This window comes from Triturus cristatus, chromosome 8 (assembly GCF_964204655.1).
Source record: "Triturus cristatus chromosome 8, aTriCri1.1, whole genome shotgun sequence".
NCBI lineage: Eukaryota > Metazoa > Chordata > Amphibia > Caudata > Salamandridae > Triturus > Triturus cristatus.
The window spans coordinates 1,256,127,649-1,256,140,044 of NC_140591.1; the positions used below are offsets into that span (position 1 = coordinate 1,256,127,649).

General features: G+C 42.1%; 1 protein-coding gene across 2 annotated transcripts in view; it reads left to right on the forward strand.

Moving 5' to 3' along the window:
• The window catches only part of LOC146805677 (amine oxidase [flavin-containing] A-like), a 675,430-nt gene that overhangs the window by 407,322 nt on the left and 255,712 nt on the right, over positions 1-12,396 (forward strand). The window lies entirely within an intron of this gene.

Sequence of the window (12,396 nt, forward strand, 5' to 3'; positions counted from 1 at the left end):
TGGTCAAGTCATTTCTTTATGAAGTAGTCATTACTGTGTTATGTTCTTATCAATCACTTTTCTTCATGGATGTAAGAAATCTGCCTTGTCTAGACGGTCTCCCCTCATTTTCCTTTTTATTGACACTATTTTTCTGGTATTGCATGTTCTCTGTTCCCAAAAATGAAGAATTGGTTTTATCCAATTGGTTTATTTACATTTGTCATAAGGTTATTGTAAGTCAGTGCCGAAATTGCCTGGGGCATGGAAGTAAAATTTTGTATGTGGGTGGTAGTGTACTGGAAAGATATGGTGAGCAAATAAACAATGGATTAAGGCCCAGATCTCTGTACTGGGGTAAATGTTTGAAATTGTGCAGCATTCTGTCCATTAACTGTTCTTTTTGCACTTGTCACCCTGAGTGGGACGGGTATGCCCAGGCGTGGATTCCGTGCTCTTCATGCCACTGGAGTCAAGCTAGCCTGGTTGATGAGGGGTGATGCCCCAAAACCGGTCCCAGGATGCTTGTCGCCAGTCCATGGAGGACCTGGCCTGGCAGTTCGGGCTGGATTGTTCCCTTGGGGAACAGGGTCAAGACTGATTAGCATATGGCTGGGTCTGAACTGGAAAGGCATGGGGAGCAAACAAACGATGGATTTAGGCCCAGATCTCTGTACTGTGGTGAATGTTTGACATTGTGCAGCATTCTGTCAATAAATTGTTCTTTTTGCATTTGTCACTCCGAGTGGGATGGGTATGCCCAGACTTGGATTCTGTGCTCTCCATGCCACTGGAGTCAAGCTAGCCTCGCTGATGAGCGATGATGCCCCGAAACCGGTCCCAGGATGCTTGTTGCCAGTCCAGGGAGGACCTGGCCTGGCAGTTCGGGCTGGATTGTTCCCTTGGGGAACAGAGTCAAGACTGATTAGCATATGGCTGGGTCTGAACTGGAAAGGCATGAGGAACAAACAAACGACGGATTTAGGCCCAGATCTCTGTACTGGGGTGAATGTTTGACATTGTGCAGCATTGTGTCTGTCAATTGTTCTTTTTGAAATTGCCCCGGGCATGGAAGTTAAATTTTGTATGTGGGCTGCAGTGTGTATTTACACCACTCACATGTATGACAAGTGAGTGTATGGCTCCAGAGAGAACCATTGTGCTCGGGATGAACTTCAGTTTAGAGTCACCACAGTGTCACATGGCAAGGGCACTTGCTTACACATTTGATATGGTATAATGCACACCATATTAATAAATACTTGTTGGATGCTCAAAGCAATGATGAGTGCGTGCTATCCTGGAACGTGCTCTGTCAGTGCACGCGGAAATGTCTCAGAAAAGAATAGGAGCCTCGTCAGGCACCCAACCCAGGATGCACAGCATGTATAAGTAAGTCATCCAATAAAGTTCAGACCTCTTTTATCCATGTTTCTATCCATTTTATTTCAGCCGTAATTCCAAGGTAATCCATCATTTTAAATGTTCATAATTCCATGTTTAACAATAGTTCCACGAGTGCCTACTATGCTTCACTCATATGACACACAGAGATTCATAATTTTGTATAATCCAATGTGTAAAATTCAATCCTAATGCATTTCGGGCTATTTTGCCCTTCCTCAGGGGTAACTACAATATTATCAAAGTAAAACCTCGTGTTAATAGATGTGCATTGCTTATACATTTTATAAATATACTACAACTGTGCTAAAATGTATGCTCTCTTTGCAGTAACACACTTCATTCAGCGACTTCCAAAAACATAAACCATGGTAAATCAGTGCACACATTCCGTTCTTTGTGAAAAAACATGCATTATAAACCTACCATGCTCCTTAACTCTTTACTGGGGTTCAGACCTGATGTTCTGTGCAGCCTATCTGACCCTCCCACTTCAACTTGAGCATGCAGGTGTAAACATAGAAACCTTCAAAAAATTGCGCCCCCTAAAAAAAAAATTCTAAGTGCCAACGCTACAGAACTGTGAAGCAAACTAATCTACAACATACCTCCACCATGTGTTGTGAAACGGCACATTTTCATAATCTATGCGTGCTCAGCTACACTTGCTTTGCCATGTAGAAAACCCTACATTTCTATATTAGCTAAGTCACTTCTGAAGTGAGTATTGTCAGCCCACACGGGGAGGTGCTCAGTGTAATGTTAGGGAAAAAGGTTGTCCCCGCTTGCGGGAACTCTTTCAGGAGTCCCAATACAGACAGGGGTTACTAGTCTCAGATAGTGAACCTTTTAGTGCTGGTGTTGGACCCAAACCTGAGCATCAGGTACACCTCTTTATCACATAACCTGCAGGATTGTGTAATCAAGCAGTCCTACTCAGGAATTTGTTGTGGGGTAGAAGCTCAGATCGCATAGAAACATCTGTTAGTAATCAATGAGTCAAGTGCTTTTACTCAAAGCAAAAACTTATTTTACTTTAGTCACACAACACAATACTGTACATACAATTTTAGAGGGCAAGATAAAGGCAGTAAACCATAGTCAACATGAAAAAAAGTCTGTGTAGACGCCACCAGCAATTGTTGGTCCACATGCTAAGGCAATTGATATCTTCCCAGTGCAAGTTCATATTGGTGTTCACTACAGGAACTGAGGTGATTAGGTCTCTGGTTCCCCTTGCTGGGTTTCTCTTCTTCCCGTCTATTTTGCCCCATAGCAAGTTCAGATTCTTAGCAGTTTGCAAGGAAAGAAAATGTTGCAGTTCTCTTTGTGAGCCAGGTTCATTGCACTGTCTCTTAAATTCTGTTCTGTACTGAGTGGCTCAGTCCACTCTGTTTGGAGGCAGGGCATTGACACCATTGGCGAAGCCCAGTCAACGATTAAGAAAAATGGCAGGAAAGTCATTTCTGCATTCCAGTGCTGTAACCCTTCCTTGTGCTCCACTCTGAGGTCTGATCTTTTTACTAAGTGCCTCATTTACAAAATGTTGAAGCATGGCAGCGCAGCAGGCTTTCCTGCTGTGCTGCCGTGCACCACAAGAAAAGGGCAAGAATGCACCGTATCTGCAAGAAACGGCGCATTCCTTCTCCCCTGCGGCGGCACACAAACAGGAGCTTTGCGCCAACGCAGACACCGTTGCGCCATGGTACAAGCGTGCCTGCATTGCGGGGATGATTGTTTTTGTGCAGGAAGGGTCACTTTCCTGCACAAAAACAATCATTGATGGCATTTTGCTCTTTCTATGTGTGCAGAAGAATGTAGCACGCATAGAAAGAGGAAAAGATGAGGAGAAATAAAAGCGTTTCTCCGAATCTGACACATTCCCAGGTTTATGATTCCTCATAAATCTAGGAATGCTTCAGATTCCATGGGTGTTGCGTGGGAACACCCACAGCAATTCCCATGGAACACCCCTTTCACGCAGTGTTCTGCGTGAAAGGAGCATATATTTACAAGGCCATGAAAAGCTGCATAAATTGGCGTTGTGTGGGCTTGTAAATATGCTGCTGCACATTGCGTCACCGGAGCGTCCAAAAAGTGATGCTCCAGTGGCACAAAAGTGCCGCCAGGGCTTTGTAAATGAGGCCCTAGAAAGGCCAAAAGCATCAAAAGTTTGTCAATGAGCCCCCTAGAATCCAGCACTGAATTCGGTTTTGGGCAGTTCTTGCTTTTTAGTTCTCGCCTACGCAGTGCGGATGCACTGCATAGGAGGAGACCTTTAGGAATCGATTTGCCTTTTCTGCCAAAAACGTGCACTCTTTGCATTGCTTTCAATGCCAACGCGTGCATGTTTGGCGATTCTCTTGTGGGAGCGAGCTTTGGCAACATCTGTTTGTAATTAACTTTCAAACAGATGGTGCCCCTGCTCGCTCCCGCAAGGGAAACGCTGTGTGTGCTGTTTTTTTTGTATTTGTTATGTTTGCTGGTTTTTTTTTTTACAGCGGGAGCGAGATTGTACTTGTGTGCTAGAAACTAACTCGTCTTTTAAAGCACCGCACGCAACCTTTCCCAGAATCCTTCTCATGTGCACAGTCTCATTAAAGTGTCCTTGTGTAACGTAACTAGAGCTTAAGTAAAGTGCTCCAAAACCTTCGGGTCAAGTTTGCGCGATATATATCTGTCTAAAAAAAAGTGAAATGACCTGCCCCAGTTCCAATGCAGGGAGAGGCATACTGTAAACAGTGCTGCAGGTGGGGCCTGCAGCTTCGTGGCGCTTTGAAGCACAGCCCTGTGAGTGCAGTGACGTAGTTGAGTAGTTTGCTCTTGAAAACATGGTTTGCTGTAGGTTGGTTTTTTACTACCCCAAGCTCCATTGGCGCCTTTTTGTTGTCAGAAACCCACTGTATATTGTGAGTGTATTAACACACGAAATGTGAGAGCCGAGTGAGCAGTGATTCCAGGTGCTAGCGAAGTGAGTGCTCATTTGAAAGAATAGTTCGTGTCACGGTGATACATTTATATGTTTCTGCCATAAAAGCTTGGTTATCTCTGCCCCAGCAGCTAACAGCGTGTATGTGGCCACCGCACGCAACCTTTCCCAGAATCCTTCTCATGTGCATAGGCTCATTAAAGTGTCCTTGTTTAACATAACTAGAGCTCATGTAAAGCGCTTCAAAACCTTCAGCTCGAGTTTGCGCTATATAAATCTGTCTTAAAAAAAAAGTGAAATAACCTGTCCCTGTTCCAATACAGGGAGAGCCATACTGTAAACAGCGCTGCAGGTGGGGCCTGCAGCTTTGTGGAGCTTTGAAGCACAGCCCTGTAAATGTAGCGCATCTAATGCGCCAAGCACAGCCCGTGACCGCAGCACACGTAATGCTCCGAGTTCCGTGCTGCGCGTGCACCAGGTAAAGTTTGTAAAGGTGGGGGTGGGGGGTGCGGTGTTGTTGCAAGGGCAGTTTCATAATCAGGGCAGAAGAGCCTAACTATAGTAGAGAGGGGAAAAGCGCAGGTGTACAGCGGATCATCGGCTGTGCGACGTAAAACACATTGACAAAGCCAATACATTTGGCATAGGTGAAACCTTCTGGCTTTGCTACTCTAACTATTTTGGAGCTTTTTTGCAGAAACTTTTCAGATTCTAATTGCTTTCTAATAAAGCCTTTGCATAGCTATACAGAAAAACAACACACAACTAACAAAATAATGTATTGGATTTAAAAAAACTTTTAAAACACATTAACCGCATCACACTACGCACATAATTAATATTACAATTGTTTTTTTGGGTAAACTTACAAATACCACCAACATACACAACAGCAAAAAACACTACACACATATACCAACAACACACATCATATCACAACTCACCATTACATTCCACAGCATGCCACTGCCCTAACGTCACTACACTAAGCACAACTTGCACACAAACACAGCAGCAACATTAATCTACAACATACCTTAAACATTGCCAATATTTCTGGCTAAACACTTCTAAGGTCCCAAAGGCGAGACCTATTGGATATGCCAATGTTTGTTGTATATTCCTCTCGGACTGGTCTTTGTTTTCAGGTACAAGCAGGAATGTGGGGTGGAGTTGGGAGTCTTTTGTTAAGAGAACCACAAAACAAAGGCAAAAAGTAAGGAGAGACTGTGCCACTAAACTACTTATTAACCTGTGGGGCGTAGCACTTCTAGTGACCAATATAGCTGGAAAGGGCAGGAGGATTTTACTACACTTCAAAAGGATGTTCTGTCTCCTATCTTCAACACCCTAGTGTTTGGCCCATTACAAAGGACCTCAGGAATACTTTGTAGAAACCCTGTAATTCGCATTGCCCACTATGTCTCTTTCCCACTCTCCATCTTATGTACCACTTTGGTTTACTCTCATGTATCACACATGTTCCACATGCACTTCTCTGTACATTTTTACTAGAACCACATGCCTCATCTATGTCCTAAATGGATGGAGTAATTAAACACTTACAGGGGATGACAGATAGATGAAAAATTAAACATGAGAGTCTAGTAGGCAACTCCTGATGGCAGGTAAAATGGCTTGTTCTGTGACTACAATTGGTTACTGCTCTGATTGTCAGTTTTCTACAGCCTGGTGAGCTGACAGTAGTCACACTCAAAAAAGTCATAGTGCAGTTGGTGTGTCCCTCAAAACCACAAAACCCACTCCACGTCTCATGTGTGGTGAAATGAAACTAAGAAAATCAGCAATAATTGCTATGAGGAACATAATCCAGGGGTGCACGCTTTCAAAGGCTAGGTGGAGAGTCTTTTCTCTCTTAACAGACACCCCAGAAGATCATAATGCCACAGGTTTAATCAACTATTAGAGACATCCAGCCATTGGAGTGGAATGAAAGTCCACGAGCACTACAGTGCTGTAACCCTTCCTTATGCTCCATGGTGAAGCCCAATCCTTGTGAAGAGAGTGACCACTCACTGGAGCAATTTAGGAGTCTCTCCTTTCATAGCCATCAGCAGCTTGATGGATTTGTGATCTGTCTTGACCAAATCATTGTACCTCACTAGTAGGGCCTATCCCTGTGAAGGTTCCACAATTAATTTGAGCCGGTGGGGGCCATCTGCGCTTATATTTGGGGACCAGCACTTATTTCCAGCAACAGAGGGAGGCAAAAACATACAGTTGGGAAAGACGGAGGAAGAGAAAAACGTCAATACCGCCAGAAAGCGAGAAAACAGGAACCTAAAAGAGCGAGAAAAAGGGACAAAGAGTGTCTGGTAGTGGATTAAAGACTACCAGCCTTGTTATTTGACACACTGACATTTAATTGCACTGGCCGCTGGCTTTTGAGCAGAACTTCGGCCACAGGCACTGTTACTTTCACAAATTAAGCACTGGGCAACACTGAGGCAAAAACACTCTTTTTTATAGGCAGCCCACTTCTGCTTTCTAGGCAACAACATGTGGCTGCTTAAATAAACTGGGGGGCTTAGGTACAAGGACTTAATCCCAACAGAACATCACTTTTTAGGATGTTCTGGTGGTGTTTAGTCCATCGCCTTATTTACAAGGCGGCGTTAAGCCACTTCCCGTGGCTTAATGCTGCCTTGTAAATAAGACCCCCTTTCACACTATACTTAGCTTGAAAGGGACGGGCAATGGGTGTTGTGGGGGGCGTTCCGCCACAACACCCATTGATTTTGTTGCTGCCCCCTATTTACAAGGGTGGCCTAAATATGGAGCAGCACCAAAATAAAGAACAAAAAAACCTGGTCTTAACATGGCGAAACAAGGAGAAATTATTAATTTCTCCTGGTTTTTGCTGTTTCTATGTGTGTTGCATTATGAAGCATACATAGAAAGAGCAAATCTCCATGAATGATAGTTTATGTGCAGGAAGGTGTCCCTTCCTGCACTTAAACAATCATTAAAAAAAATTACGATTTGCAACTTCTATGTGTGCTGCTGAATGCAGCACATATAGGAGTTACAAATCACCATTCTAGACCTGCTTAGACTTATGAGCATCTCACCTGTCATGGCAAATTTGCTTTGGCTGCCTGTTCTAAAAAAAACAACATTTGGGACGTGGAGAGGCTGATGCTGCAAGCTGGCCAGCGGACCTAAGCAGCCTTTGGAGCAGAGGAGACAGAAGCCTGGGGGCCCCGGTTGCCAATCTCCTGTCAGGGCCCAACAGCTCTGCAATGTACCCTCACACCAGAACATGGGCTTCTATTAGAATTCTCAAGGGCATATTATCTAGCCCATTATCGCCGCTTTAGATGCAGTTTTCTGCCGCTTAACCGGCGATAATTTTTAACGCCGTCCTTGATAATATGCCCCTAATACGTTTATCATTTAGACAAAAACTGCTTGACTCTGCTTGACTCTGCTGCATCTGCTGATGTCACTACCCAATTCCGTATATCGGAAGAAGAGGATAAGGCCAGAATGGTCCAGTATTGGCTGCCCAAAAAAGACCTGGATCTGCAATTTATTACATGCCTGACTGATGCCAAAGGAGTTAGTATAATGGATCCCAAAGGCATTGCACAAGAATTTGCATGCTACTTTAAGTCCCTGTAGTTTGCATGGACTTTATAGAAAGCTTACCAATCCAGAGCCTTCCCGCTTCGGACCACCAAAGATTGGATGAACAGCTAAGTGAAGAACAAAAAATGGAGGGCTCCTAGCGGGTCTTCCGCATGGGAAAAATCCTGGTCCAAAAGCTTTACCCTTAGAAATACTTTGGAGATACGCATCCCACCTCACCCCTCTACTTTTGAGTATCTTTGAGAAGGCCCATAATACTGAGATACTATCACAAGAGTTAAGGGGAGCAACTATATCAGTTATATTGAAAATATAAAAGCCTCCTTTAATTAAACTGGAGGCCAAGAACCTTGCCTAGGTGTTGGCTAATAGATTGCTCACAGTAATACACAGTCTGTTGGGATGTGATTAAAATGGCATCTTACACAGTCATAGGTATCACACAACACTATCTGAGGCGAGTTAATGCTATTCTGGCCAGGTCACTGGATTGCAGGGAGCAGCGAGCCCTGGTCTCCATAGATTTAGAGAAGGGCTTTGATTTGGTGCTTTGGCAATTTCTGTTTCGCCTTCTGGACGGGATCCGTTTTGGGGTAAATAGACATAATATCGAAAAAATAATATCGAACAACAAGAATATCGAAGTTAAAATATCGAGATAACATTAATATCGAAGTGTAGAATATCGAGGTAAGTAATATCGTTTTTTTTGTGTTTAGTAAAATATCGAAGTATGAAATATCGATGTAGTAATATCGTTTGAAGATAATATCGATTGAATAGTTTTGTTAGAAATATCGAAATATAATATATATATTGTTTTAAATGTGTATTTAGTGTATATTGAATAATTAAATTGTTTAATTATATGTATAAATACTTTATTAATGTTTAAAATATAATTAATAGTGTTAAGTAATTTATTGTATGATATGTTTTAGGAGCGGGATGTTGGGTTATTAGGGGATAAGGGTGGGGAGTGTTTTAAAAATATTAGTGTAAAATCAGATAATAATTTAAAAATATTAATTAATAAATAATTATGAATAGTAAATTGTAATGAAATTTCTAAATTAAATATTTATAATTTAGAAAATAATAAACAAATTATATATATTTTTTAGGAGCGGGATGTTGGGTTATTAGGGGATAAGGGTGGGGAGTGTTTTAAAAATATTAGTGTAAAATCAGATAATAATTTAAAAATATTAAATAATAAATAATTATGAATAGTAAATTGTAATGAAATTTCTAAATTAAATATTTATAATTTAGAAAATAAAAAATAAATTATATATATTTTTTAGGAGCGGGATGTTGGGTTATTAGGGGAGAAGGGTGGGGAGTGTTTTAAAAATGTTATTGTAAAATCAGATAATAATGTAAAAATATTTAATATTCAAGATTTCGAAATTTCAAAATTTCAAAAAAAATTCGAAATTATATAATTTGAAATTATAATGAAATTTTAATTTTGTTTTATAAGTGGGATGTAGTGTTATTAGTGTATAAGGGTGGGGAGTGTATTAAAAAGATTACTGTAAAATTTGATAATAAGTTATAAATATTAATACTAAAGAATTAGAAATGTTAAAATTTTAATGTAATTTTGACAATGTTTTAAACAAAATTTCAAATAAATTTCGAAATTATTTTTTTGTTTCATGGTTGGGAATTTGGGTTATTAGGGTGTAAGGGTGTGGATTGTATTTTAATAATTATTACAAAATTATAGATTAATAAATACATTTTTAATTGGGAATAATTTAAATTTGTGAACATTTTATGTCAAAATGTAATTATATAATTTAAATTGGAAATTATAATTTCAATATTTATGTTGTATTTATGGGTGGGATGTGGGTATATTAGGGGAGAAGGGTGGGGAGTAATTTTTAAAAATAATAGTGTAAACATAGATCATAAAACAATTCAATTTATTAGTAAATATTGTGAAATCTAAAATTTAAAAAAAAAATTATAATTAAATAATTGTATATTTGCTATTTATATTGAAAACATATTGTACATATTTTTTTGGGAATTAGGGTTAATATGGGATAGGGGTGGGTATTGTAACTATAGTATTGTTAAATTTAATAGTTTTTAAATGATATCTCATAGTTAATAAATGTAGATTATTAATATTTTAAGTGATGTTATAACCAGCACCTTGTCTCAGTTTGATCTTTCTGGAGCGGGAATATTAAATTTAATTGGGTTAGTGTCCAGCACCTTCCCTGAGTTTATGTTAACTGGAGTGGGAATAGTAAATTATATAGGGTTACTGTCCAGCACCTTCTCTGAATTTATGTTAACTGGAGTGGGAATAGTAAATTATATAGGGTTACTGTCCACCACCTTGCATGACTTTATCTTAACTGGAGTGGGAATAGTAAATTATATACAGTTAGTGTCCAGCATCTTCCCTGAGTTTATGATAACTTGAGTGGGAATAGTAAATTATTTAGGGTTAGTGTCCAGCACCTTTCCTGACTTTATGTTAACTGGAGTGGGAATAGTAAATTATATAGGGTTACTGTCCAGCACCTTTCTTGAGTTTATGTTAACTGGAGTGGGAATAGTAAATTATATAGGGTTACTGTCCAGCACCTTTCCTGACTTAATGTTAATTGGAGTGGGAATATTAAATTATATAGGGTTACTATATAGCACCTTCCTTGACTTTATGTTAACTGGAGTGGGAATAGTAAATTATATAGGGTTACTGGCCAGCACCTTTCCTGAGTTTATGTTAACTGGAGTGGGAATAGTAAATTATATAGGTTTACTGTCCAGCACCTTCCTTGACTTTATGTTAACTGGAGTGGGAATAGTAAATTATATAGGGTTACTGGCCAGCACCTTTCCTGAGTTTATGTTAACTGGAGTGGGAATAGTAAATTATATAGGGTTAGTGTCCAGCATCTTCTCTGACTTTATGTTAACTGGAGTGGGAATAGTAAATTATATAGGGTTACTGTCCACCACCTTCTCAGACTTTATGTTAACTGGAGTGGGAATAGTAAATTATATAGGGTTACTGTCCAGCATTTTCACTGAATTTATGTTAACTGGAGTGGGAATAGTAAATTATATAGGGTTACTGTCCAGCACCTTCTCTGAATTTATGTTAATTGGAGTGGGAATAGTAAATTATATAGGGTTACTGTCCACCACCTTCCATGACTTTATCTTAACTGGAGTGGGAATAGTAAATTATATACAGTTGGGTGCCGATCACGATCCGGTAAAAAATTCCCCCGTGCGACTCGTATCGGGTCTTTTTACCGTACGAATCGTACAAGTGCCGTACGAACTGGCAATCACGATTCGCATGGTAAAAAGTCCATACGAACCGCACTGGGAATCATTCCCCACACGTCCCCGGGTCGGAAAATGTGTCCGACACGTCCTCGGACGATTTACCTTACAAACGTGAAAAACAAAGTCCGACCTAGGAATCACGATCCATCCCGTGCGTCCGAGGTTACAACCGTATGGAAAAAACACCGTCCGCACCGAACTCCTACAGCAACCATGGAGACATGTGCCCGCATACGCGCCCAACACTCCCCCCAGCCCCCGTACGTCCGACACGTACCCCCCGTATATGTATACCCCCACCCGTCTAGGTACACCCCAGTACGTTCCAGTCGAACCCCCACCCCAGGACGTGTCATAGCCCCGTCTACCCACACCCCAGTACGTTCCAGTCGTACCCCCACCCCAGTACGTGTCGTACCACCGTCAATGTACACCCCCCCACCCCTGTACGTGTCGTACCCCCCGTGTACCTACACCCCAGTACGTGCGAGCCACACCCCCACCCCAGGACGTGTCATAGCCCCGTCTACCCACACCCCAGTACGTACCAGTCGTACCCCCACCCCAGTACGTGTCGTACCACCGTCAATGTACACCCCCCCACCCCAGTACGTGCCGTACCACCGTCAATGTACACCCCCCCACCCCAGTACGTGTCGTACCACCGTCAATGTACACCCCCCCACCCCAGTACGTGTCGTACCACCGTCCATGTACACCCCCCCACCCCTGTACGTGTCGTACCCCCCGTGTACCTACACCCCAGTACGTGCCAGCCACACCCCCACCCCAGGACGTGTCATAGCCCCGTCTACCCACACCCCAGTACGTTCCAGTCGTACCCCCACCCCAGTACGTGTCGTACCACCGTCAATGTACACCCCCCCACCCCAGTACGTGCCGTACCACCGTCAATGTGCACCCCCCCACCCCAGTACGTGTCGTACCACCGTCAATGTACACCCCCCCACCCCAGTACGTGCCGTACCACCGTCAATGTACACCCCCCCACCCCAGTACGTGTCGTACCACCGTCAATGTACACCCCCCCACCCCAGTACGTGTCGTACCACCGTCCATGTACACCCCCCCACCCCTGTACGTGTCGTACCCCCCGTGTACCTACACCCCAGTACGTGCGAGCC